At 40.6% G+C, this 27684-nt stretch overlaps 1 protein-coding gene and 1 pseudogene across 17 annotated transcripts in view; one reads left to right on the plus strand and one right to left on the minus strand.

The window, feature by feature from the left end:
* The window catches only part of SRPK2 (SRSF protein kinase 2), a 247824-nt gene that overhangs the window by 169993 nt on the left and 50147 nt on the right, over positions 1-27684 (plus strand). The window lies entirely within an intron of this gene.
* Positions 401-1778, minus strand: LOC113911904 (annotated as a pseudogene).

Here is a 27684-nt window from a genome sequence, read left to right on the forward strand (position 1 = left end):
ATTTTGCCCACAGTCAGGTACATTCTTCTTTGTAAGTACAATGCAGCCATCAAGATCAAGAAGTTAACATTTTAATAGTTCTACCATTCATGCCTCGGACTCCATTCAGGTTTTGCCAGTTGCCAATATTGTCCTTTATATGAAACCAATCTTTCTCAGAATATGTTTTGTTTCCTTGTGTTAAAAAACAAAACTCAACTGAGTAGATTTGAAGATCTAATTGGCTTTATTAAGCATTTCATGAATCAGACAACATCTGTATCCAGCAAGTGGAGATGCTCTTTGGAGTTGTGAAAAATGAGAGCTTTCTCTGGGAAAGAGGGTAGGGTTTGGAGTTACTAGCAAAAGAAAGGATTATTTCATGCCAGGACGTCTTCCTTTGAGGGGGGAGAGAGCAGGATTTTTTTTTTTTTTTTTGACTGTAAACCATGCAACATTGTCTTTTATTATGTATGGGTTTTAAAAATTATTTCCTCAATCTCTCCATACACAGACAAAAGTAAGTATACTGTTTAACATACTGGAACTGGGAAATACTGACCATTGGCCAGAGAAGGGAAAATTATCCCTAAAACATGCTTAACCAGGAGGCCAATTCATCTGCTGACCTCCAGGAACATGGAGATGAACATGATAGACAGACTGTCCCCCATCTGAACCTTCATTCACCACCATTTGATAACCCTTCTTCAGGCCCAGATCAGCAGCACATTTCTTGCCAACAATCATTAAATGTCCAAGAAGACGCTCATCATCATCTTCTGCGACAGAAATCTGAGATACAGGTTTCTTGGGTACCACCAGAAAATGAGTTGGTGCTTGAGGGGAAATGTCATGGAAAGCAAGACACTGGTCATCCTCAAAAAATGATTTTGGCTGGGATTTCCTTGCGAATGATCTTCCCAAAGATCGTGTCGCCACCAGGCCGCGCGGCCTGTGCTTTGGCGATCTCATCTGCTATCTCAGCCTCCCTCCCGCGTCGCCGCCCCGGGGAGAAGCTCGGAGGACCCGGGGCAGCGGGCGAGAGCAGGATTTTTATCATGCAGATTACCTCACTTGTGCTTATCAGTTAAATTCTGGTTGACTTTTAAAAGGTCACATTCCTGGGGTAGGTTGAAACTATAATTAAGTCTTGGTTTGCCATGTTGGGGGGCAAATGACTTGTTGGGCTTGTTTTTTTTTTCTTTGTTAATACTTGTTTCTTTAATCTGGAACAGTTCCTTAGTCTTTTCTTGGCTTTCATGACTGACATTTTTGAAGATTGTAGGCCAATTATTTTGTATAATGTTTCTTAATTTGGTAAACTTTATTTTGTAGATTTTGTTTTGTTTTTTTAAAGTAATCACTATACCCAAGGTGGGGCTCCAACTCATAACCCTGAGAATAAGAGAGGCATGTTCTGCATGTTCTACTGACTAAGCCAGCCAGGTGCCTTCCCATGCTTCTTAATTTGGAATATCAAAAAAGTGTTGTGGGGCACCTGGGTGGCTCAGTCGGTTAGGCATCTGCCTTCGGCTTGGGTCATGATCCCGGGTCCTGGGATCGGGCGGTGGGCTCCCTGCTCACTGGAGAGCCTGCTTCTCCCTCTCCCTCTGCTGCTCCCACTGCTTGTGTTAGTCTAGCTCTCTCTGTCAAGGAAATGAATAAAATCTTTAAACAAAAAATCATGTGTTGCTCTGTGGAAAGTGTTGTCTTAGCACATTATTTTATCAGGTAGTGCACAGTTTGGGTTTATACTGTTGGCGCTTGATGTCAGTCACTTTGTTTTAGGATGGTGTCTGCCAGATAATCTGTACTGTGAAGCTACTCTTTTCCCCCTGGTAATAAATAATATTTTGTTGAGAGTTACTTCTTTGAGACTCTAAGTATCCCCTTGTCAACGCATGTATTTCCTTCTCTCTCTCTCCTTTCTTTCTCTTCCTGTCTCCCCCCCCCACCCCTTCTGTCCATCTCCCTATCTTGTCTGTCTTTCTGCTACCTCACATGGCCTCATTCATGGGTTTCCCTATTCCGTGAATTCTAATCAGTTCCTCTCCTTACTTGTTTGGATGCGTGGCTTATCCCACATTTGGCCATTAGGAGTTCCTTCAGGTTGATTCTCTGTCCTTTCAAGATGTCCTTGTCATTCTTTGAACACTTTCTTACTTTCAAGTACGGTAAACTGTTCCAGGCTTGTGTTTTCCCTACCCGAGCCCTGGAGTCCACTCTTCCTACAAGGATCCCTGGTTCCTTTTAGTGGAGGGCAAGATTTAGAAAACAAGATCTGGTCATTGGATGTGATTGCCATTGTTGGGTGTTAGTGCTTGTAGATCTCTTAGCATAGGGTAGGGATACACACACCTGTTATGTTTATATATATTCTATATTTATGCTTATTTCTATTTTTGCTTATTTATATATTAAAATATGTGAATTTAATCAGATATCTCTAATTCCACTCTACTACTAGGGGATTCAGCCCAGTTTTCTCCCTTTCTCTATTTCTGGGTTTCTTTCATTCTTTGACAGTAAGAGGCTAGGCTCTCATTATCCTCATTACATTTAATTATTTGATTAATTTCCTTGTACGTGATGAATCACCAGTTGCTGTCTCTGCGGTGAAGGGCATCTCTCCCCTTTGCCCTTACCTAGCCTGTGCTCAGATATCCTTTGCTGCCCCACCCTGTCTAATGACTGTGGACTGAATTGTTCCAGCAGGGGGAAGGGGAGGGATGGCTTTTGCAGTTAGGGTGGGTTTTACTTAGTCTGGGGAGCTGTCTTGTGTGTCTTCTGTCCCTTCTGTTTTCTTTGACTTCATTCCTAGAGAACCTCTGCCCTACCATCCGCTTCTTAGTATTCACAAAGTAAAATAAAACATCAACAACAAACATACTACCTGTTTTATTTCTTCAGAAGAAGAAATATTTGTTCACCTTAGGAAACAGGTAACATTGGGTGCGGAGTTGCACAGTCACCTGGAATCTCAACACCCCCAGGAACTGTGGTAAGCATCTGGGTGTCTGCCCTCCTGGATCATTCATGACCAACCAACCTTCTCTCTTTACAAGTGTTTCCCTGTTGGAAACATAGGAAACCTCAGCCACTTGAGCACAAAGGCCACTATTTAAAGTTCTAATATTGCGAAAGCATTCTTCATTGCTCCTTTCTGCTTGGCTGTGCATTTTCTTTCTTCATAGCCAGCTTGTTCCCACTCATCTTAACTTCTTGTTCTCCCACCAAACCCAGGAGGACTATGGCCTTTGGTGTCTGCGAGTGTTGGGTTCAAAATCCGGCTTCCCAGTTCTGTGTCCTCAGACAAGCTCCTTTCCCGCCAGGTGTCAGCTTCTTCGTCTGTGATAGAATATCATCTCCCTGTGTTACATAATATACAACCACATCATACCACCTAAGATTTTGTAAGGACAAAAATGTGCCAGATACATGATGTATGTGCCATACTTCTTGGTATGTACAAGGTGCTTAAAAAATGTGCATTTTATTTTCTTCTCTCCTGTCCTTGTTCCTTCATTCTCCTCCCGGGGTTTGTTCCCATGTGTGCTTTCCTGCTGGCCCCATTGTGCAGCCCCCGTGGGGTCTTGGCTGCCTCACTGTGCCAGGCTTGTTGCCCTGGCCTCTGGAGAGACTGCTGTGTCACATGGCCTGTCTCTCTCTGTCCTCATTTCGGTGTCACCTCTGGTCAGTTGTCTCAGGCGAGAACTGTAAGCAGCAGGCTGGGCAGTTTGTTCAGATTCCTACTTCCAAGGGGCCTAGGGAGATAACAAGGGTCAGGCATAGAGGGTAAGCCAATAAACAGACACTTCCGGGACCCCTTGTGCAATATGCGCGTGTTTTGTGAGTTTGAGCATAAAGCCTCTTCGCCATAGAGGGACCCTCATCCTGTGGGGAGATTGCAGTGCAGGGTGGGTCAAAAGAGTGTGACTCGGTACCACCTGCCTCAGAATGACCGGGGTGCCTGCCTGCTGGACGTTCCTGGGCTGGACTGTAACGCCTGAACTGGGATCCCCGCGAGGACGACCCAGACTGGCAACGTGTTTTAGAGCCTCGTCAGGCTCGGCTCAGGTACGTGCATGCCTCTAAAGCTCGGAGGCCAGCACTAAGAAGTGGCTTCCATTCGCCTCAGTACTAGGTGACTGAGGGGCGCTGTGTAAGGGGAATTAACTGCTTTGAATGACCTCGTGTCTAAACGTTTTTCCAACCCTCAGCACATATTTGCTACAAGGACTGGTCAGTGGTGACGGTAGGAACGTTGTTTGTTAGAGTCATCCTGCCGCACTGCCTGCTTGGAGGTCCTGGTTTTTGGCTCCCTTAAATCATTCTTCAATAAGTTGGCACCTTGTACAGTTTCATTGTCTGTATTATTTCTGGAGACATCGATTTCAGCACTTTTGTGGTCTGACTTGGTAAGCGTGTGTTGTTTCCTCAGATAGGCCTTCTTTGAACCCTTAGTCACCTCTTCATCAGGCCCCGCCCTCTGCCCCTCACAAGAGCATGTACCCCAACCTCCACCTCCAGCAGTCGCCAGGGTGTGTAGTTATGCATTTATTTTGTGTTCATTTGCGATCTCCTTCTCCTCAGTCTGGAAGATTCCCTGTGGTCAGGGGCTGTGTATTTTGTCAACCCCACTGCATTGGGACTCTCCACAGTGCAATCAGTATTTTTGGTCGGATGAAGGAATTGTCTCTAGTGTTAAGTTACAACTAAGGGACAAACGGCACTGATGTTTCCCGTGTGTCTCAGAAGGCATGTCAGGAAGTGAGGAGGTTGACATGCCGTGAAGGGGAACACAAGTCAGAATACAGATCTTTCATTTTTTCCTAGATCTTTTTAAAATTATCCATAATGCTCCAGAGGTTTTATTACTATCCACGTTTGAGTGGCAACCAGTTTGTTTTCTTTTGAAACTTCGGATATCTTCCTTCAAAACATAGGCTAAACAATAGAAATATTCGCATAGTAGAAAAATGTCTGATGACTTTCTTACACACAAATTGCCTTTCCATCTATGAAAAGTTTAGATTGGGCTGAATTTTAATAAGTCTCAAAATTTAATGTTGGTGTTTATACATCTCATTGGCCTTGTCTCTCTCTACAGTCTATGCCTTGGGACTATTATAGCTTCAGCTTTTCTTAAAATAAGCAAGCAGTCCACCTTACATAGGGTTGCCTTAGAAACCAGTGTCATGCAGCTTGTGTTTTATAGAAGTGTAGTCTTTAGTTTGCTTTTTTTCCCTTTTTTTTGTATAAAAAAGATCACCTTTATTCATTCAGTCATTTTCCTTATAAGCCACTAATGCTGTGCACATACTTAATCCTGCATATGTTTTCAGAATTACTTGGCTTACCTGAAGCCTTAAAAAGAAACTCTGCTTATCTATGTGACCAAATAATAGGTGCTCCTGAATTAATTACAGAAGGCCTCATTGCATTTCTTTTGTGGGGACTGAGGAGATTCTGACACCTGATAGGCCTGCTGGTGCTGCCGGTTGCCACTGACGAGGGTATCGATCACTAAGTGTTAGCATGACTGTTCAGTTCTTTGAGGCTTACTCTGTGTGAAGTGTTGTGTTTTACTTCAGGGACTGTGAAGGTGAATTGGAAACGAGCCCCCACTCTCCAGGAGTTCGTGGGCTCGTGACTTTGCCACTGGAGTAAATACAAGCCAATCAGTGCCAGAGCCTTCTCTGGTCTTGCCTTTGCAGTCCATCCCTGGTACCTCGTAGAATAATGTAGTGCCTGAAGAGACCACATCGAGAAAACTACTTAAAGAGCCTTTTTCACCTTTATTGTGTGGGTAATAATTATAAGAGGGGAAAAAAGGGGAAGATAGGGTGAGAGCTTTTAGAGGTTGACGGATTTGGTTAGAGCTAAAAAAGACTTCCTAGAAAATGTAAAGGGGGGGCCTTGCTGCTGGAGAATTATTGACTTTATTGATGGCACAGGACACTTCTCTGACTCAGCCCTGGAAGCTGGGACCAGTGTTTCTGGGAAGTGCGGAGGGCCCTTGTTTTTCCTAGCCCACGGTGAGCAAAAAGCTGATGTGTAGATTAGGTTGAAGAGGAGTTTGGGAGCGTCATGTAGAAGACAAAATGAGGCTAAGCAATTTGTACGTGAAGTAAATTAAAACACCAGTTAGTAAGATATGTATTGGGGGAAAAAAAAACGTGAAGGAACACAGAATAGTTCATGTGTGCATGTAGCTTTCTTGGGGATTTTTGCACATAGGTCATTTATCATATCACAAGTATCATGCAGATACTTGTTTTCCTCAACATTATTTATGCATTTTATTTCTCTTTCTTGCTTCCTTGCTCCCGGCCTAAGGTTGAATAGAAGTGGTAAGAGTGGAACATCGCGGATTGTTTCTGATCTTATGGTAAATGTGTAGATAGATATTTTTTAACTCTCTTTACAGGTTTGATGGATCATAGATTTAAATGTAAAGCTAAAAGTATAAAGCTTATAAAAAAGAAAAAAAGTAGGAGGATATCTTCACAAACTTGCAGTAAGGGAAGATTCTTAAGAGAGTATGCAAGAAGTATTAAATACAAAATAAAAATAAATTTGATTTCATCAAAATAAAAAATATTTACAGATTTAAAGGCACTTTTAAAAATGCAAAGACCAGCCTCAGACTAGGGAAAAATATTGGTTACATAGCTAGCTGACAAAGAACGTGACCGGGAGAGTGAACATAGGAAGTTTGGAGAAATATTCTTCATATTGATTAGGGTGTATACATCTGTCAAATACCAGGGAATTGTGTACATAAGATGTTTGACTTCCATTGTATGTAAATTTTACTTCAATTTATTGTTAAAAATGTATTCATCAGAGAGAGAGAGAGCCCACAAGCAGGGGGAGAAGCAGGCTCCCTGCTGACCAGGGAGCCCGATGTGGACTCTATCCCAGGACCCCGGGATCATTACCTGAGTCGAAGGCAGACGCTTAACCAACTGAGCCACCCAGGCGTCCCAATTTTACCTCAATTTAAGAAATGGTTGCCATATCTAGTTATAGGTGGATTATAGGATTTCTCATGTGTGTGTGTGTTTTACCTCTTTGTCTTAATTTTTCTTGGTTTTCTGTACTAAGCATTTCTTTGTAAATAAAAAAAAATGTTTAAAAAAAACCGTATCACTGAGGAACCATTATAGATTTTGCACAGTATTTAAGAAAGATTAATTTGTAAATCTTGACTGATTAGAGAGAGAAGATATGCTAATAGGTCAAAAAACAAGCAGCATTACAGAGGAAGCACTCTTATCTTTGACAAAAGACTGAATATAGAGGACCGTGATGAAAACCCTTCCAAGTCTTGAACTGTGGGGCGACTGGAAGAACAGTGCATTCTGGGCATCATTTTTTTCTTAAAGGACTCTGTGAATTTTGAATCTGCTTGCCATTTCTTCTTTGTTAAGATGTTATTTGGCTATTAGAGAACTCAGAGCCAAATGCGCAGCCCTCCTGTTAACAAGTGAGCAAGAATTTCCAGCATTGCATTCTGTGTCCTAACTTCACTGCAGCATTATTCTCTTCTCTTTTTTTCTGGGCTATTTTTTCTTTGCCCCAATTTCCTTCTAATTTTGTATCTTTTATTGTGGTTTTATGAACTGCCCTCAATTCCTTATTGGAAAGAAGTGGATTTGGCACTATTAACAGGAACAGTGAAATCACAGTTGGTCTGGGTAAATTTTGAGTTTGAACTTTATTCATTTGGTTTAAAGAAACTGACTCAGATATCAAAAAGACAGCTAGAAATACGAATCTGGGGGCTCGGAAGAGCAGCTAGCAAACGGTGTAGTGGAGAATGTAACACTGCCCAGGGACGCCTGGGTGGCTCAGTTGGTTAAGCGTCCGAGTCTTGATTTAACTCCACCGGAGGAGGACATCTGGGTGCTCTGCATTTGGGACCCTCAGATCCTGCCCCATACATCTCTTCCTTTGATTGACTGTAATCTGTGGCCCTTATGTTTATAATACAATGTAATCATGAGTATAACAGCTTTCCGGGAGTTCTGTCTGTTCTTCTTACAGATTAACTATTGCAGCTGAGCTTTGTCTTCTGAACCTGAAAATTTGGCAGTTGGTGTCAGCGGTGAGGTCTTTAGGACTCCTCAGCTCTGCAGTTCTGTCAGAAGTGGAGGTGTTCTCGTAGACTGTTCCCAAACCTTACACAAGTAGTACAAATTTGATAGGAAAACAAATCATGTAAGACGTGTTAAATTAATAAAAAAGGTGCAGAAAGGCTGTTACTGACAGGCCTTTGGGAGATCCAAAGGAATACAGGAGGAGAAAGAACAATTTGCAAGAAACAGAGCAGTCAGGGAGTTAGGAGAGCAGCCAGAGACTGGGGTTCAGCTTGACATGGAGCAGATCGAGGAACTAAGCAGACAGCAGCTCTGTTCGTCTCTGTGAAAAATTCCTGTACATATTCAGTTGTATAACTGGAATTTCCATTTTTTGCTGTAGAGGGGTCTTAGCTGCCTTCTAAATGTCCGTGGTTCTTGTCCCTACCTATCAGCCCCCTGCATCATTGGCCATTTTTTGGGTCTGCACGTCCCTAGAGGTGGGCGGCGTGGGGGCCAGGCCCAAGCCACCGTGTGCTATCTGCCATGGGCTTCCTCCCCGCTCCTCGCTGCCCCTCACTGCCCCAGGTGCCGCTGGCACCCGCCGTGGGATTGCTTTTGGCCTTGCTGCCAGGGCTGTCCCTGCTGTGCTCGGTGCCGGAGCCCGGATGGGGTGGCTCAGCTGGGGTCTGCACAGCACTCGCTGCCTGCACCACCGTGCTCCCCCCATCCCCAGGCCCTTTGTGCAGACACTTCCTGGGGCTTCCCCACAGGCCCCTCCCTGCTGGCCTGCTTCTCTGTCCCGTCCTCTCCCAATCTGCTTCCCAACTCACGCAGGACCATAACTTCCTTTACCTTCCTTCTTTGGCCCCAAACTGATACATTCTGACTCTTTGGGGCTGTCTACCAGTTCTCTCGGTGGGCCCCAAGCATGTTTGATTCTTATTTGGACCTAAGTTAGGATTTTAAGAACATTTACAAACAGAACCTAGTAATGAGACAAGTTTTAGAATAATTTATTTTCTCTCTTTTCTCAAATTATTTTTACTAAGATATAATTGACATACAGCATTATGTAAGTGTAAGATGTACATTGTGTAAGTGAAGGTGTTGACTTGATACATTGATATATTGTACTATGATTAATACCTTAGGTTGGATAACACTTCTATCATTTCACATAATTATCATTTCCTTTTTGTAGTGGGAATGATTACAATCTAGTCTCTTAGCAACTTTGAAGTTTACAATAGAGTTGCCTGGGTTTTTATTTCTCTTGAGGCTAGTATAAAAAAGAACTGTATTCTTAAGAGTTCCTTATCCAGACCCCTCTGCTTCTTAGTGTTACTGATATTCTGGATTGGTAGAATGGATTGGGTAGAGTGATTTTCTTATTTATCTGTACTGGATCCTGTTTCAACCTAGAATTGAAAAGATTGAAATAAAATAAAGGAGTTTTAGATTTTGTTGAAGGTTTGTGTTTTTTGTTTTGTTTTGGTTTTTTTCTATTTTGTATTGACTAGCAGTACTTGAAAACTTGTTTTTTTTTTTCTTATACAATTTTCTGTATTGATTACAATAGCTCCCCCACCCCGATCGACTAGGGTTATGTTCCTGGACCCCCATGAATGCCTGAAGCTGCAGGTAGTAGCTAACCCTATTTATACATGTTTTTTCCTTTACATACATGCTTGTGATGAAGTTTAACTTATAAATAAATCAGGTACAGTAAAGAGATTAACAACAATAATAAAATAGAACAATTATATTGTAATAAAAAGTTGTGTGGTCTCTCTCTCTCGCTCCCTCTCTCTCAAATGTCTTATTGTTCTGTACTCATCTTCTTCTTTTTGTGGCTATGCGAGATGAAAAAGCTGCCATGGGGCCCTGGGTGGCTCAGTCGGTTAAGTGTCTGCCTTCGGCTCAGGTCATGATCCCAGGGTCCTGGGATCGAGCTCCCCGCTCAGTGGGGAGTCTGCTTCTCTCTCCCTCTGCTTCTCCCCGTGCTTGTGCTCTCTCTGTGTCAAATACATAAATTAATTAATTAATTAATTAATAAAATCTTAAAAAAGCCTGTAGATGAGATGAAGTGAGGGGAATGACCTAGGCATTGTGACCTCATGTTAGGCTACTGTTGCTCTTCTGGTCAGTGCTAGGAGCGGATCATCTGCTTCCAGACTGCAGCTGACCATGCTACTTGAAACTACTAGAAAGAGGGGGGAATACTTTACATAAAACTTACCACTTGAAAGGCTCCAATTCATTGGTTTTCAGTATATTTACATATTGGGCAAGTATTAGCACTAATTCCATAACAGTTTCATCATCCCCAAAAAGAAACATGCTCATTAGCGCTCCTCATCCCCATTCTTTCCCAGTCCTTGGCAACCACTGATCTACTTTCTTTTCTCTATGGATTTGCTTATTCCTGGACGTTTCATGTAGATAGAGTCCTATAGTATGTAGTCTTTCATAGCTGGCATACTAGCATCTTTTTAACTTCGATCCATGTTATAGCATATATTATTACTTTATACCTTTTTATACTATAATATTCCGTGGTTGAGGTATATTACATTTTGTTTGTCCATTTATCAGTTGATTTACATTTGGTTTCTATTTTTAGGCTATTAAGAATATGCTACTCTGTGTATGCGTGTAGTTTGTGTATATATATGTGCGTGTGTGTGTGTAGTGTGTATTTGTTTTGTTTTTTTAAAGATTTATTTGAGAGAGAGAATGAGAGAGAGAGAGAGAGCATGAGAGGGGGGAGGGTCAGAGGGGAGAAGCAGACTCCCGCTGAGCAGGGAGCCCGATGTGGGACTCGATCCCGGGACTCCAGGATCATGACCTGAGCCGAAGGCAGTCGCTTAACCACTGAGCCACCCAGGTGCCCCTGTAGTGTGTATTTGTATATGAGTTTTTAAGTGGGCATGTTTTCATTTTCTTGGGTATGCCTAGGAGTGGAATTGTTGTTGGGTCATATTGTAATTCCATGTTTAAATATCTTGAGGAATTGCCAGACTGTCTTTCTGAAGAAGCTGCACATCACTGTATGTTCCCACCGGCCAGTGTATGAGGGCTACAGGTTTTCTACATCCTTGCCAGTACTTACTCTTTTTTAAGCCACGCTAGTGGTACTGAAGTGGAATCTCATTGTAATTTTGATAGTGATTTTTTTTTAAAGATTTTATTTTTAAGTAATCTCTGCTCCCAACATGGGGCTCGAACTCACAACCCTAGATCAAGAACTCAGAAGAGTTCTTCTGAGCCAGCCAGGGGCCCCTGATTTTTATTTTCTAAATGACTGTTGATATTGACCATCCTTTAATACGCTTGTTGGCCATTTACATATCTTCTTTGGAGTTGCTGTTTATGTGTATGTGTGCATGTACTCAGATGAACATGCCCTCGTTCCTGAGGCCATCACTCGTAATAACACATGTTCTCATTATGAGGGTCTGTGAGAATTTTCCTCCACTCTCAGTACATGGGAAACCATACTGCTGCCCTCTCCTAATTTATTATTAATGATTTTAGCACTGTTGTGATGCCCCCATTTCCTTGTTGGCTTTTGATGTTAAGAAGACCTGGGGTTTATCATACCTACGGTTGTAAGTGACCATATATACATATTCCTATATAGTTCTTTATTTAAACTTGCATTGTGGAATATGCTTACTTCTTATTTGCTAGTTCAAAAAATATTATAAAAGTTTTATATATGGTAATGTTAAAAGTTCAAAGTAGAAAGTAAGCAAAAACTTAAAGTTCTCACTTTTACTTCCAACACGGTGTCCCACAGTCCATTTCCCCAAGGTTTGGATTTAAAGGGTTTAGAAGCCACCTGGGTGGTTACTCTTGGTTTCAGCCTGGGTCATGGGCTCGGTGGTGGGATCAAGCCCTGTGTCAGGCTTTGTGCGGGGTGTGGACTCGATCCGCCCCAGCTCCCTCCGCCCCAGCTCCCTCCGCCCCCCGCTTTCTCTTAAAAAAAAAAAAAAAAGTTTCATAGGTGTCCTCCCAGAAATTCATGTGGATATATGTGTGTGTCCTTATGTGTGTCACTTCCTTAAATGAAATTGATCCGTGCATGGTCCTTATTGTGTTTTTCTTTCAGTAATATTTATGGATACAGTTCCATGAATCTAAACACAGGTCTGCATCACTGTTTTCTGCATAATATTATATTGTTTATTTACTTTATTTTTTTTTTTCAAAGATTTTATTTATTTGACAGAGACACAGCGAGAGAGGGAACACAGCAGGGGGAGTGGGGGAGGGAGAAGCAGGCTTCCCGCGGAGCAGGGAGCCCGACGCGGGGCTCGATCCCAGGACCCTGGGACCCTGGGACCATGACCCGAGCCGAAGGCAGACGCTTAACGACTGACCCACCCAGGCGCCCCTCTGTTTATTTACTTTAACTTTGATACTTAAATGTTTACGCTTTTCAAACTTTTGTAAATAATGCCACTGGGAACTGCTTGTATATTCATCTTATGGGTTTGTTTTGAGCATGAATGTGTACATGGGATTAGCTAGTTTGTAGGGTAGCACATTTTCACTTTAAAACATGTCACCATTGGGGTGCCTGGCAGGCTCAGTTGGTGGAGCTTGCAACTTTTGCTCTCAGGGTTGTGAGTTCAAGCCCCACTTTGGGTTAGAGATTACTTAAAAATAAAATCTTAGGGAGGGAAAAGAAGTCACCAGTTGCCCTCCAGAAAGGTTATACTGATTTATACATTTACCAAAGGTACATGAGGATGGTTCCACATAGCACCATTAAGTACATGGTGTTACCAACAATCTCTATTTTTATTTTACTCATTTGATTTTTTGTAAGACTGGCCGATTGTATTTAACATTTCTGAAGTTAATTGTGTCCTTCATATTTTTTTTAAAGATTTTATTTATTTATTTGACACACACACAGAGCACAAGCAGGGGGAGCGGTAGGCAGAGGGAGAAGCAGGCTTCCCGCTGAGAGAATAGTAATTTTTCCTCTGTTAGTAATACACTGAGATGGTAAAGTTCTCTCCAAGACTGTTAGGTCTGAGGCATAGAAGAAGGAGATTTCAAGAAGGAAGGATATAATAATAGCAGTATTCAGCTAAGGCCACAGTTTGAGGAGGATGAAGGTTAAGACAGGGCCAGTGAACTGTCTGCAGGGAGTGTCCCTAGAGACCCCATCGGTTGAGGTCATGGACATGACTGGGTGTCCTGGAGAGATCATAGCAGATTCTTGGGTAAAATTTAGCAGTTAAATGAAGAAAACATTTTAGCTTGTTGGGGGTGAGGTTAATTGCTTACCCAATTAATAAGGGAAAGTTGTTTTTAGTACAGGATCCCTTGAGCATATTTCTATGCAGAAGAGAAGAATCTGAAGAGAACTTGAAGGGCTGGCAAGGAAAGAATTAAGTGAGTAGATTTTGGAGATAGTAGTCTTGTAGAGATTGAGTCACTTCTTTCTTGCAGAATAGGGAGGTTTTACATAGCTGTTGTGGCAAGCAGAATAGTGACTTTCTGGTTATTATTGTTGAATAATGAATTATCCCAGAACTTAGCAGCCTTATGCCCACTTTAATTTTGCTTATGATTTTATGGATCAGGAATTTAGAAAGGGCAAAAATAGGATGGTTTGCCTCTGCCGCATGATGTCTGTGTCTTCAGCTGAGACCTCTCAAAGACTTCAAGTGACTCAATGGGCTGGGGACTGGAATCATCTGGAAGCTTACTCACTCACATGTCTGGTCCTTGGGACCGAGGATTGGAAGGCTATAACTGCCAACTGGAACGCCTCCATGTGGCTTGGCTTCCTCACAGCATGGCATCCTTAGAGTATTCAGACTTACCTGGTGACTCAGAGTTCCAAAAGCAGACATCCATCTTCAGAGCGAGAGCTGTGTTGCCTTTTACAACCTAGCCTCAGAAATCAGGCCATCACTTGTGCTACATTCTTTGGGCCAGCAGCATTTCAGAAGCCAGGAAGGGAGGGAAGAGAAGAGATCCACAAGGAAGAGAAGGAGAGTCCATTTCTTGATGATAGAACTCTGGGATTCTAGAAGAGCAGGTGGTTTGGAAGATACTGTTGTGTCCCTTTTTGGAGAATACGATTTGTCAGAAGAATCTCACAAGGACTTAAAAGACGTCATGGCCTCCCGTGTATGTTTAGCTAGATTTATTTTTTGGTGATAATCATTTAACTACTTTCCCTAAAGCATAAATTCACTTAATACTCTTTTTGTCTGGCGTAGATTATAAGTCCTAAGCCTGAAACCCACTAACTGTATCTAAATTGCCGTGTTGGGTGCCTCATATAGGAGTGTGGACAAGTTGGTACATGAGTCAGGCTTTCTCATGATGATTAAACTAGAAAGCATTCTTTGCTTTTGGACTATAGAACTAGATGAGGCTTTAGATTGGGCTCTAAAGTAAGTTCTATTTTCCATATATATATGTTGAAGACTTTCACTTACTACATTTGTAGTCTTTTGAATCTAAGACCTATGTTCTGTTTCCCATTTTTAAAATTTCTTGAGAATAATTGAGAATTTGGATTATTCACAATGTATTATTCTTCATTTTTTATAAGATGTAACATCTGCTTGGGAAGATGCCTACGGTTGTGTGGTTGAGTCTGACCTTGCTGTGCACTTTGCTCTCTTGTGGTCAGTAGGAGCCAAAAATAACAATGAGCCTTGACTTCTTGAAGGAATGTAGTCTCTCAGTTATATATTGATATCTGAGTGCATATAATTATGGGCTTTGCTTTCAAATAGCCAGGGAACTGCTTTCAGGGTACTTTTACTTGAAAAAATTCCTTAGTTACTGAAAGAAATCTCAGTATTTTTTGCCTGTCTTCTGATTTCTGAATTCTTTTACCCAATTAAGACTTTCTCATTCCAAGATCAATTATTTTCCCAGTTCATATTTTAATATATTGTATTTGAACTTATCCAGAACATAATTAAGAACCAAGAAATGAGCCCAGAATCTTTGAGTACATATGAATAATGTCCAAATTCTTATACTAAAGCCCATGTTTACTAAAAGGGGAGAGAACGCCCTTTCAGAATTTCAAATAATATCTATTTACTCTTCCTTTGTCCACAAATCAAGTAAGGAGAAGGCTAAGAACAAGAAATAAGATATAAAAGCTGGAAAAATAATAAAATCCCAATAATCACTGCAGCCTTAATCTGTTTGATGTAGTGATCAAATTATTAGGCGGAAAGACCACATGTTAACTTATCAGAGGAAAATCAGATTGTTATCAAAATTCTGTACATCAGTGTTGTAAGCCAAAAGACAATAGTGTAATGCATTTGACATACCGAAGGAAAGAAATTCTGAGCCAAGTGTTTTGTATCCAGTCACATTGACCTTCAGTTATAAAGGTCCCATGTAAATTGTTAGGTGCATGCAAGTCTTGAGGGAGTATTTTTCTCTGAGAAATCTGTTTTTTTTTTTTAAAGAACTGTAGGGGCGCCTGGGTGGCTCAGTTGGTTAAGCGACTGCCTTCGGCTCAGGTCATGGTCCCAGGGTCCTGGGATCGAGCCCCGCATCGGGCTCCCTGCTCGGCCGGAAGCCTGCTTCTCCCTCTCCCACTCCCCCTGCTTGTGTTCCCTCTCTCTCTGTCTCTCTCTCTCTCTCTCTGTCAAATAAAAAAAAAAAAAATCTTAAAAAAAAAAATAAATAAAGAACTGTAAACAACCAAAATTAATGCAGAGGGATAGACATAAAGACTGATTTCATTAAATAACAAAATTATACCTGAAAAATTACACCTCTGTCAGTCCTCTGGAGTATTTATCTTACAGCATACTGTTAAGTAGGTGTATTAACTAGACGCTCAAAAGAACTTTAAAGAATCGGGGTTTACTTTCTGTTGACTGTATTTTTCAATTTAAGGGTAAATTTTATAACAACATATTTAATAGAGCAATGGTTTAGATTCTCTTATCAAAGATACATGAAGAGATAAATGGCTGTGCCCAGCACTGTGTATTTAAGAAACAATAGAAAGTATTGGTAATGGATACAAAATGTGTCTGTGAACTCTCTTTAGCTGTGAATTCTGAGATTTGTAGGGTTATTGGTATGTACAATATATTTTTAGTGAAATTGCACACTAGTATGTGTGTGTATGAGAAAAAAAGCTTGTGACCCAAATTACAGAGTCAAGTGAATCTCTGTACTTGGTCTCTTGAAAATATCCATTAACCATTTATAATCTGATGTTAACTCCTCTGCATTTTAAGGACTACCTACTAAGGTGTATTTATAGTATACTGTGTTCTAAACCATTCTTGCTGGATTCAGAAATGATTCAGGAGTGTTCTACACTACAGACTGTAGAGATTAGACTTTTAGAGTCTGCCCTGCCCCACCGTGGGATTTGCATGTCCACTGTGGTCTCTGTCATTCCTTTTTTTTTTTTTAAGATTTTATTTTTAAGTACCTCTGAAACAAATAATGCAATATATGTTAAAAAAAAGAAGATAGCAGGAGGGGAAGAATGAAGGGGGGGAAATCGGAGGGGGAGACGAACCATGAGAGGTGATGGACTCTGAAAAACAAACTGAGGGTTCTAGAGGGGAGGGGGTGGGGGGATGGGTTAGCCTGGTGATGGGTATTAAAGAGGGCACGTTCTATGTGGAACACTGGATATTATGCACAAACAGTGAATCATGGAACACTACATCAAAAACTAATGATATAATGTATGATGATTAACATAACAATAAAAAATTAAAAAAAAAAGATTTTATTTTTAAGTAATCTCTACACCCAGCATGGGGCTCGAACTCACAACCTCAAGACCAATAGTTGCATGTTCTACGGACCGAGCAAGGCAGATGCCCCTTGAGGAGCTTTTCTAACAAAGTGAAAATGTCAACATCACTATATTTTAAGAAAAATTTGGCTGTATCTATAAAATTGTAACACTAAAATGACAAGAAACCTAGTTATTGATCATAAAAGCAGATGAAATCCTTACTGTATTTGACTTTTGTCTAGAATCACATTCCAACTTTGTAAATACTTGGAGCTATTAATGGACTTTAACTCTTAAATGTTTTTAGATCCTGTGATGGCCATGTTCAGGATCTTATAAATATTATCACAGGTCAATTTCCTTCTTATCAATTTGTCTTAAATACTGTATGTTTTAATTTTGCAGTATAAAAAGTATAATTTTTCCACTACACAGTTCTCTTAGTGGTGTTTTTGTGTGCTATTACTTGGAATACATTTAAATTATTAGTTTACTTTTCCCCATCTGGTCATAAGAGAAATACAGAGAAATATTCTCAGGATATACTGTATTACTAAATTTTGTTCATAATTAATAATGGAAGTCTAAGCTTGAACAACTTTCAAGGCTCTTCACAATCTGATCCCAAAGTGCTTTTCTTGTTTTCCTCTTAGCAGCAGACAGTATTTGTTTTATTGTTGGTTTTTTTTTTTAAAGATTTTTATTTATTTACTTGATAGAGACACAGCGAGAGCGGGAACACAAGCAGGGGGAGTGGGAGAGGGAGAAGCAGGCTTCCCGCGGAGCAGGGAGCCCGATGTGGGGCTCGATCCCAGGACCCTGGGACCATGACCTGAGTTGAGAGCAGACACTTAACAACTGAGCCACCCAGGCACCCCGAACATGCCTTCCTGCTGTTGTAATTTTCCTCTTGCTATCTCTTTTTCCTTCTGGGCCTTCCTCTGTTTTTCTGTTAGAGTGTAATATTAACTCAGAATTTAATGTTAGGCCACATCTTAAACTGGTAAAGCCTTTTCAGGTTTCTCCCTCACGCCGTACCAAGGAACCGGGAACCAGCCTCGCTCCCATCTGTGCTTCTTGGGTTCTCTGCTTTCTCTCTCGTGTGTTTATTGCTTTGCCTGCTGTGATCCAGGGACTGTGTGCTGGGGATACTTTCTCTTTGTAGTGTTTAAAATCTCCTGGGAAAGGGGTGTCTGGCTGATTTATTCGGTGGAGTGTGCAACTCTTAATCTCGGGGTTTTGACTTGAGCCCTATGTTGGGTGTAGAGATTACTGAAAAAAATAAAATCTTTAAAATAAAATCTCCTGGGGAAAGACAAATGAGAAAACGAATAATTAAAATATTCCCAGAAAAATCAGGAAATGCTTCCAAGGAGAGCACCTTGTTTGAGCTTGTCCTGAAAGATAAGTAGCTGTTAACTGTATCTTAACACTTTACATACTTGAGACATTTTACACATAAAATACATAGGATATAATAGACAAATAGCTGAGGAAATTATAGAAAAAAATTAGTCACATTAAGGTTAATACATGAAGATTTATAAATAGATATCTGTATAATTTAAGAGTGTTGCAAATTTTCCTGTGGGTTTCTTAGTCATCAAAGGAAGGAAATGCAGTGGTTGTGAGACTGACAGTTTTCATAAGATGAAAACAAACTAGTCACTCTAAACAAGAGTGCTTTTTCATGGTGCTAAAGATAAATCTATCATGAACCAAGACATTTGTGAGGTTTTATTCTTCCTGCAAGCTGATAAGTTAGCCAGCCAGTTTCATAGAAGCTTGCAGAAGGCATGAGACTCCTGAGTCAGAAACAAAGGGCTTTATCACTCACAGAACGACAGGCAGCATGTGCTCATGTCCATGCTGGTCCCCCTTACCACCCCCCCCCCCCCAGTCCCACAAGGGCCATGTGGAGGCAGGCCCAGGCGGGTGCTCAGCACACTGTGCCTTTGTATCAAAGCTGAGGAACTTCAAGCTTAGGAAACTCTAATCTTTTATGGGTATGCAACCAAACCTGCCCAGCCTTTGTTCCTAAGGGGAGATACTTGTCATACTGGACAGCAAACCAATGTGCCCTCTTCCCCAGTAGCAGATAGCATGGCTATTTTCCAAAGCTATTCGCCTTGGAATCCTTTGAAAGATAGTCTGGAACAAAGGCCATCAATGTCTATATTCAGAAGATGTGCAGAAATCTGGTTGGTTTGGGAGCAGGTTCTCTCATGAGGTTATAGTCTAGCTGGGGCTGCAGTAATCTTCAGGCTTGACTCGCCCAAAGGGACCTGCTTGCCTGATCATTTCACTGATTGTGGGCAGGTCTCAGTTCCTCACTGCTGTTGATTAGAGGGTTCAGTTACTTGCCACATGTGCCTCTCTGCACGGCTGCTCACAGCAAGGCAGATAGCTTAGCAGAGAGGTGGGCAGAGAGCATCCAAGATAGAAGCCACAGTTTTTATAAGACGATGATAAGCCACACTTTCATCTCTTGGGAAATGACATTAAACTTGAATTTTGAAAATCTGGATTCCTTTATAAATATATTTTAATGTTTGGATACACCATTGATAAATAAAAAGAGTTTCTTTAAGCAGTGTAATACATTACATCAATAAAAGGATAAAAAGCATATGATCTTTCAATAAATGCAGAAAAAGCATTTGATAAAGTACCAAATTCATTCATGAAAAAAACCTCAACAAACTAGGTTTACAAGGAACATACCTCAACATAATAAAGGCCATATGTGAAAAACACATAGCAAATATCACACTCAGTGGGGATAAACTGAGAGCTTTTCCCCTAAGGTCAGGAACAAGACAAGGAAGTCCACTCTCATGACTTTTTTTTTTTTTTAAAGGTTTTATTTATTTAGGGGCTCCTAGGTGGCTCAGTTGGTTAAGTGTCTACCTTCAGCTCAGGTCATGATCCCAGGGTCCTGGGATCGAGCCCCACATCGGGCTCCCTCCTCAGTGGGGAACCTGCTTCTCCCTCTCTTGCTCCTCCTGCCTGTGCTCGCTTTCTGTCAAATAAATAAATTAAAAAAAAGATTTTATTTATTTATTAGAGAGCACAAGCACGTGAGCCATTGGTGGAGGGGACGGGCGCAGGTAGAGGGTGAGGGAAAGAATCTCAAGCAGACTCCGTGCTGAGCATGGAACCCTTTGTGGGGCTTGATCTCATGACCCCAAGATCATGACCTGAGCCAAAGCCAAGAGTCATATGCTCAACCAACTGAGCCACCCCGGCAACCCTACTCTCACCACTTTAATTCGTACTGGAAGTCCTAGCCACAGCAGTCAGACCACAAAAAGAAATAAAAGGCATCCAGATCAGTAAGGATGAAGTGAAACTTTCACTGTTTGCAGATGACGTGGTATGATAGAAAACCCAAAAGATTCCACCAGAAAACTGCTAGAACTGATAAAACAAATTCAGTAAAGTTGCAGGATACAAAATCAACATACAGAAATCTGTTGCATTTCTATACACCCATAATGAAGCAGCGAAAGAGAAGTTAAAACAATCCCATTTACAATTGCACCAAAAATTATAAAATACCTAGGAGTAAACTTAACCAAACAAGTTGAAAGGCCTGGATGCTGAAAAGTATAAAACATTGATGAAAGAAATTGAGCACGACACAAAGAAATGGAATGACATTGCATGCTCATGGATGGGAAGAAAATTATTGTTAAAGTGTCTATACTACCCAAAGCAATCTACAGATTTAGTACAATCCCTATCAAAATGCCAACAGCATTTTTCACAGAACTAGAACAAACAATCCTAAAATTCGTATGGAACCACAAAAGACCCTGAATAGCCAAAGCAGTCTTGAAAAAAAGAGAAACAAAACTGGAGGCATCAGAATTCTAGACTTCAAGTTACAATACAAAGCTGTAGTAATCAAAACAGTGGAGTACTAGAACAAAAATAGATACATAGATCAAGGGAATAAGATAGAAAACCCAGGAATAAACTCACATTGATATGGTCAATTTTCAACAAAGCAGGAAAGAATATGCAATGGGAAAAAGTCTCCAATAAATGGTATTGGGAAAACTGGACGACTTTCTTATACCATGCACAAAAATAAATTCAAAATGGAATAGAGGCCTAAATGTAAAAGCTGAAACCATAAAAATCATACAAGAGATCACAGGCAGTAATTTCTGTGGCATCAGCTATAGCAACATTTTTCTAGATATGCCTCCTGAGGCAAGGGAAATAAAAGCAAAAGTAAACTACTGGGACTACATAAAAATAAAGAGCTTCTGCACAGTGAAGGAAACAATCAAAACTAAAAGGCAGCCTACTGAATGGGAGAAGACAAATGACATATCTGATTAAGGGTTAGTATCCAAAATATGTAAAGAACTGATACAATTCAACATGCAAAAAACAAAAAATGGCAGAAGACATGAACAGATACTTCAGAAAAGACATCCAGATGACCAACAGACACATGAAAAGTTGCTCAACATCACTCATCATCAGGGCAATGCAAATCAAAACTACAGTGAAATATATCACCTCACACTAGTATCACATTAGTGAGAAGGGCTAAAATCAACAATACAAGAAACGTGTTGAAGATGTAGAGAATAAAGGAACCCTCTTGCACTGTTGGTGAGAATGCAAGCTGGTGCAGCACTGTGGAAAACAGCATATAGTTTCCTCAAAAAGTGAAAAATAGTACTACCCTACGATCCAGTAATTGTTCTACTGGGTATTTACCCCAAGAATACTAAAACACTAATTTCAAATGGATACATGCACCCCTGTGTTTACTGCAGTTTTATTTACCATACACCAACTATGGAAGCAGGCCAAATGTCCATCAGTCAATGAATTCATAAGGAAAATATGGTGTGTATACACACACATAACACAATGGAATATAAGCCATAAAAAAGAATGAAATATTGTCATTTGCAACAATGTGGACAGAGCTAGAGAATATAATGCAAAGCAAAATAAGTCAGCCAGAGAAAGACAAATATCATATGATTTCACTTAATTTAAGACACAAATGGGCAAAGGAAAAAGAGACAAACCAAGAAGCAGACTTTTTTTTTTTTAAGATTTGATTTATTTATTAGAGGGAGAGTGTGAGTGGGGAGAGAGGCAGAGGGAGAGGGAGAGAGGATCTCAAGCGGACTCTGCGCTGAGCAGAGTCCAACATGAGGCTTGATCCCACCACCCTAAGATCATGACTCACGCTGAAACTGAACACTGGATGCCCAGCCAGCCGAGCCGCCCAGGTGCCCCCAGACTCTTAACTCTAGAGAACAAACTGATGGTTACCAGAATGGAGGTTGGGAGGGGCTTAAAAAGGTGATGGGGATTAAAGAGTACACTTACCATGATGAGCACTGCGTAATGTATAAAATTGTCAAATCATTATACTGTACACCTGAAACTAATATAATGCTGTATGTTAACCATACTGGAATTAAAATAAAAACCTTTAAAAAAAAGATGAGTTTCTTTATTTTTGACATTTGACAGCTCTAAATCATCATCATATATGGAGTGTCACAAACCTTTTACTAATTGGGCTATGTTAGTGAGTTAGATTACACTTTGGGCCAGTTTTACCATCTTAAATAGCTATAGACAATACCCTGAACCCTAGTCTGCTGACTCATTAATCTGTCATTAGTCACAGTGGATTTGGATAATGGCAGAATAACAGGGAACACTTTCGTGGCACTGAATATGTGCCTGGGTACGGTCCTGGGCAGGTGACTGTAGGTGCAGGTACCCAGAGAAATAGAGTAATTTGCTCAGTGTCACATAACTAGTGAATGCCAGTGTGATTTAATCGGCATCCTTTTTAAAACACAAATCTGAATAAGTAATTGGCAGGCAAGAACTTAAAAGTATTTGTTGGACTATATTAACATTTTGTATATTCAAAGTCTCTCAATGTATGGATTCTACTTAAATCACTGTGGCTCTTCTGCAGAAATTGTTTCTGCATTTTATTATATTTCACCCTCAAGTAAATTTTGTTGTTACTGCTTTAGGTCATAGATAAATAGGAATCCTCTTTTTGAGCATTTTCCTTTGCTCTGGGTTTCCCTGTAGAGCTCTCTCCCATTCATTAGTGTTACAGAGAATTTTTGGTATAATAACGGATTAATTTATATTCAAGAGGGTTTTTTTATTTTTATTTTTTAATTTTATTTATTTGAGAGAGCGACAGATAGCGACACCATGAGCGGGGAGGAAATGGAGAGGCAGGCTCCCCACTGAGCAAGGAGCGGGATGTGGGACTTGATCCCAGGACCCTGGGATCATGACCTGAGCCAAAACCAAGAGTGGGACGCTTAACTGACTGAGCCACCCAAGCGCCGCTATATTCAAGAGTTTTTAAATAACAGTGATTTCTCTGCTTAACTGCTTTTGAATCTCCCTCCGTATCAAGGGAGTTTAATAGTTGTATCAGAGGCTTCCTTATTGCCTTGTTTTGTTTTGTTTTGATGGCTACTGGGGGTGTCTTTTAATACCCTTATTTGTGCTGCCTTTTAATGTGTAGTGTTATTAATGTTTCTTCTGGGGTACATGTAATTTATTATTTATTTTTATTAATTTCAATTAACATAATGTATTATTTGTTTCAGGGGTACAGCTCTGTGACTCATCAGTCTTATGTAATATCCAGTGCTCATTACAACACATATACCCTCCCCAGTGTCCATCACCCAGTTACCTCATCCTCCCACCCCCTTCTCTCCTGCAAACCTAAGATTAAGAGTCTCTTAGGGTTTGTCTCCCTCTCTGGTTTCATCCTGTTTCATTTTTTCCTCTCTTCCCCTATGATCCTCTGTCTTGTTTCTCAAATTCCACATATCAGTGAGATCATATGATACTTGTCTTTCTCTGATTGACTTATTTCGCTTAGCATAACACCCTCTAGTTCCATCCACGTCATTGCAAATGCACGATTTCATTTTTTGATGGCTGCATAATATTCCATTGTATATACATACCACATCTTCTTTATCCATTCATTTGTTGATAGACATCTGGGCTCTTTCCATAGTTTGGTTATTGTAGACATTGCTGCTATAAACATTGGGGTGCAAGTGCCCCTTCGGATGTCTACATTTGTATCTTTGGGTTAAATATCCAGTAGTGCAATGGCTGGGTCGTAGGGTAACTCTATTTTCAACTTTTTGAGGAACCTCCATACTGTTTTCCAGAGTGGTTGCACCAGCTTGCATTCCCACCAACAGTGTAGGAGGGTTCCCCTTTCTCCGCATGCTCACCAGCATCTGTCCTTTCCTGACTTGTTAATTTTAGCCATTCTGACTGGTGTGAGGTATCTCAATGAGTATCTCATTGAGGTTTTGATTTGGATTTCCCTGATGCCGAGTGATGTTGAGCACTTTTTCATGTGTCTGTTGGTCATTTGGAAGTCTTTGTAGAAAGGTCCATTCATGTCTTCTGCCTATTTCTTGATTGGATTATTTGTTCCTTGGGTGTTGAGTTTGATAAGTTCTTTTAGATTTTGGATACTAGCCGTTTATCTGATATGTCATTTGCAATATCTTCTCACATTCTGTCGGTTGTCTTTTAGTTTTGTTGACTGTTTCCTTTGCTGTGCAGAAGCTTTTTATCTTGCTGAAGTCCCAATAGTTCATTTTTGCCTTTGTTTCCCTTGCCTTTGGTGATGTTTCTAGGAAGAAGTTGCTGTGTCTGAGGTCGAAGAAGTTGCTGCCTGTGTTCTCCTCAAGGATTTTGATGGATTCCTGTCTTATATTTAGGTCTTTCATCCCTTTTGAGTCTATTTTTGTGTGTGGTGTAAGGAAATGGTCCAGTTTCATTCTTCTACATGTGGCTGTCCAGTTTTCCCAACACCATTTGTTGAAGAGACTGTCTTTTTTCCATTGGACATTCTTTCCTGTTTTGTTGAATATTAGTTGACCATAGAGATAATAAGGGTCCATTTCTGGGTTCTCTATTCTGTTCCACTGATCTAGGTGTCTTTTTTTGTGCCAGTACCATGCTGTCTTGATGATCACAGCTTTGTAATATAGTTTGAAGTCCGGAACTGTGATGCCGCCAGCATTGGCTTTATTTTTCAACACTCCTCTGGCTATTTGGGATCTTTTCTGTTTCCATACAAATTTTAGGATTGTTTATTCCAGCTCTGTGAAAAAAAGTTGATGGTATTTTGATAGGGATTGCTTTGAATGTATAGATTGCTCTAGGTACCAGAGACATTTTGACAGTATTTGTTCTTCTAATCCATGAGCAGGGAACGTTTTTCCATTTCTATGTGCCTTCCTCAATTTCTTTCATGAGTATTCTATAGTTTTCTGAGTACAGATCCTTTGCTTCTTTGGTTAGGTTTATTCCTAGGTATCTTGTGGTTTTGGGTGGGGTGAATGTGATTTAAATTATACTTTAAATTACTAATGAAGAAAACAGTATTTTTTTTTTTAAAGGTTGTTTTATTCGACAGAGAGAGCATAAGCAGGGGGAGCAGCAGAGGAAGAGGGAGAAGCAGACTCCCCACTGAGCAAGGAGCCCGACGTGGGGCTCAATCCCAGGATTCTGGGATCATGACCTGAGCTAAAGGCAGTCACTTAACCGACTGAGCCACTCAGGCGCCCTGAAAATAGTATTTTCTTAGATTTCAACATTTTTATTTGATGCCTGTAAACATAATTTTCACAACTGAGAGATGGCTGTGAAATTTTAGGAAGCTTATGTGGGATAAAATTTTAAAGCAATACTTTATTTTCATAATTAGTTCGTAACCAAAATTATGGTTACTAAATACTTGTAAAATCTTGTTTATAAAGGCCAATTACCATAGATACTTATGAGTCATTGACAAACCATTTCCAACTCAGACATGTTATTGATACCTTATACTGAGAAAATAGATCCCATTTAAAATGGCAGTTTTTATTTCATTTCATAGTTTTTCCTCACTGTTTATTCACAATGCCATGCACTTAATTCATATTAGAATCCCAGACAGAAAGAAAAGGGGTACATATTTTAGCTGATGGGTGAATAGTAAAACATGGTATTGCAGAAAGAGCACAGTGTTTTGAGTCTGGCACATCTGGATTCTAATTCTGACTCTCCTGGTTCCTTCCCAGGTGGCATCAGACTGATGGTAGAGCCTCACTGGCTACCGCCTGATAACGCGCGCACACACACACACACACTTGTTCAGTAGGTATGATAATAAGTACCATCATAAACGCAAGGAATCTAGAGTGGGCCTTTAGTAAGCTTTTTTATCTTGCTTTCCCTTTTATTTCTTAGAGGTCATTTTAGGAAAAGTAGGGTCCCACCTGTGTGTGCTCTCTGGTCACGTTGTAGAGCCCCTCTGTCCCCCAGTGGTTGAAACTGGTTTTTACCTACTCTGGGCTTGCCTCTAGATCGCCCCTCTTCCCAGCACACATTTGGAATGAGTAAGAGACTGGATAAAAATGACATGCTTGGGGCGCCTGGGTGGCTCAGTCATTGAGCATCTGCCTTCGGCTCAGGTCATGATCCCAGGGTCCTGGGATTGAGCCCCGCATTTGGGCTCTCTGCTCCGTGGGAAGCCTTCTTCTCCCTCTCCCATTCCCCCTGCTTGTGTTCCCTCTCTCGCTGTGTCTGTCTCTGTCAAATAAAGAAAATCTTTAAAAATAAATAAATAAATAAAAATAAAAATGATATGCTTTTTTTATGGAAGTTGTCAAACATACAGAAGGAATAGTTGAAGGAATAGTATAGGGAGTTCCTGCATTTCCGCTATGGAGGAGAGTGTTAACATTTTAGCATTGTTGAAGAGTTGCTGACATTTTCTCTTATTTGCTTTATTGTATACATATATACATTTTTTCTTTTGCTGAATCACTGGAAAGGAAGTTAGAAAAATCATGACATTTTACTCCAAAAAATCTTCAGCGGACTTATCTAAGAATAAGCATTCTCATTATATAGCCATAATGTCATTGTTATAACTAAGAAAATGCATAATTCCGTAATGTCATCTTTTTTAAAAAAATATTTATTTATTAGAGAGAATTAGAGAGAGTACATGAGAGGGGGGAGGGTCAGAGGGAGAAGCAGACTCCCCGCTCAGCAGGGAGCCCGATGCAGGACTCGATCCAGGGACTCCAGGATCATGACCTGAGCCGAAGGCAGTCGCTTTACCAACTGAGCCACCCAGGCACCCCTCCGTAATATCATCTTGGGGTGCCTCAGTGGCTCAGTCATGGGGCTTCTGCCTTCAATTCAGGTCATGGTCCCAGGGTCCTGGGATTGAGCCGTGCATCGGGCTCCCTGCTCAGCGGGGAGCCTGCTTCTCCCTCTCCTACTCCCCCTGCTTGTGGTCCCTCCCTCGCTGTGTCTCTCTCTGTCAGATAAATAAATAAAATATTTTAAAATAAATAAAATCCATATCTTATTTAAGTTTTACTTAATTATCTCAAGAAATGTTTTTTACACCTATTTTTTTTTTCTTTTTAAATCTGGGTCCTAATCGGATTTACCCATTACATTACCTCATGATTTTTGCAATCCTTTTAATTTAGTAATGAGCCCCCTCTTCTTTCAGTTCCCTGGCAACTTTAAGTCTGTTGCTGTCTGTAGGTTTTTCACGGATGCTCTTCTGTTCCTGCTTCGTCCAGAATTTTGACCAGGAATACATGTTGGATATTAAGAACCCCCCCCCCCCCCCCCGTTTATTCAGCTAATCATATGGTTTCTAAGTTTTCATTCCTGGAATAAAACCCACTTGGTCATGGAGTATTATCCTTTTTATATGTTGTTTAATTAGATTTGATGAAATTTTGTTTAGAATTTTTTATCTACATCATG

Source organism: Zalophus californianus, chromosome 12 (assembly GCF_009762305.2).
Source record: "Zalophus californianus isolate mZalCal1 chromosome 12, mZalCal1.pri.v2, whole genome shotgun sequence".
In the NCBI taxonomy this organism is placed as follows: domain Eukaryota; kingdom Metazoa; phylum Chordata; class Mammalia; order Carnivora; family Otariidae; genus Zalophus; species Zalophus californianus.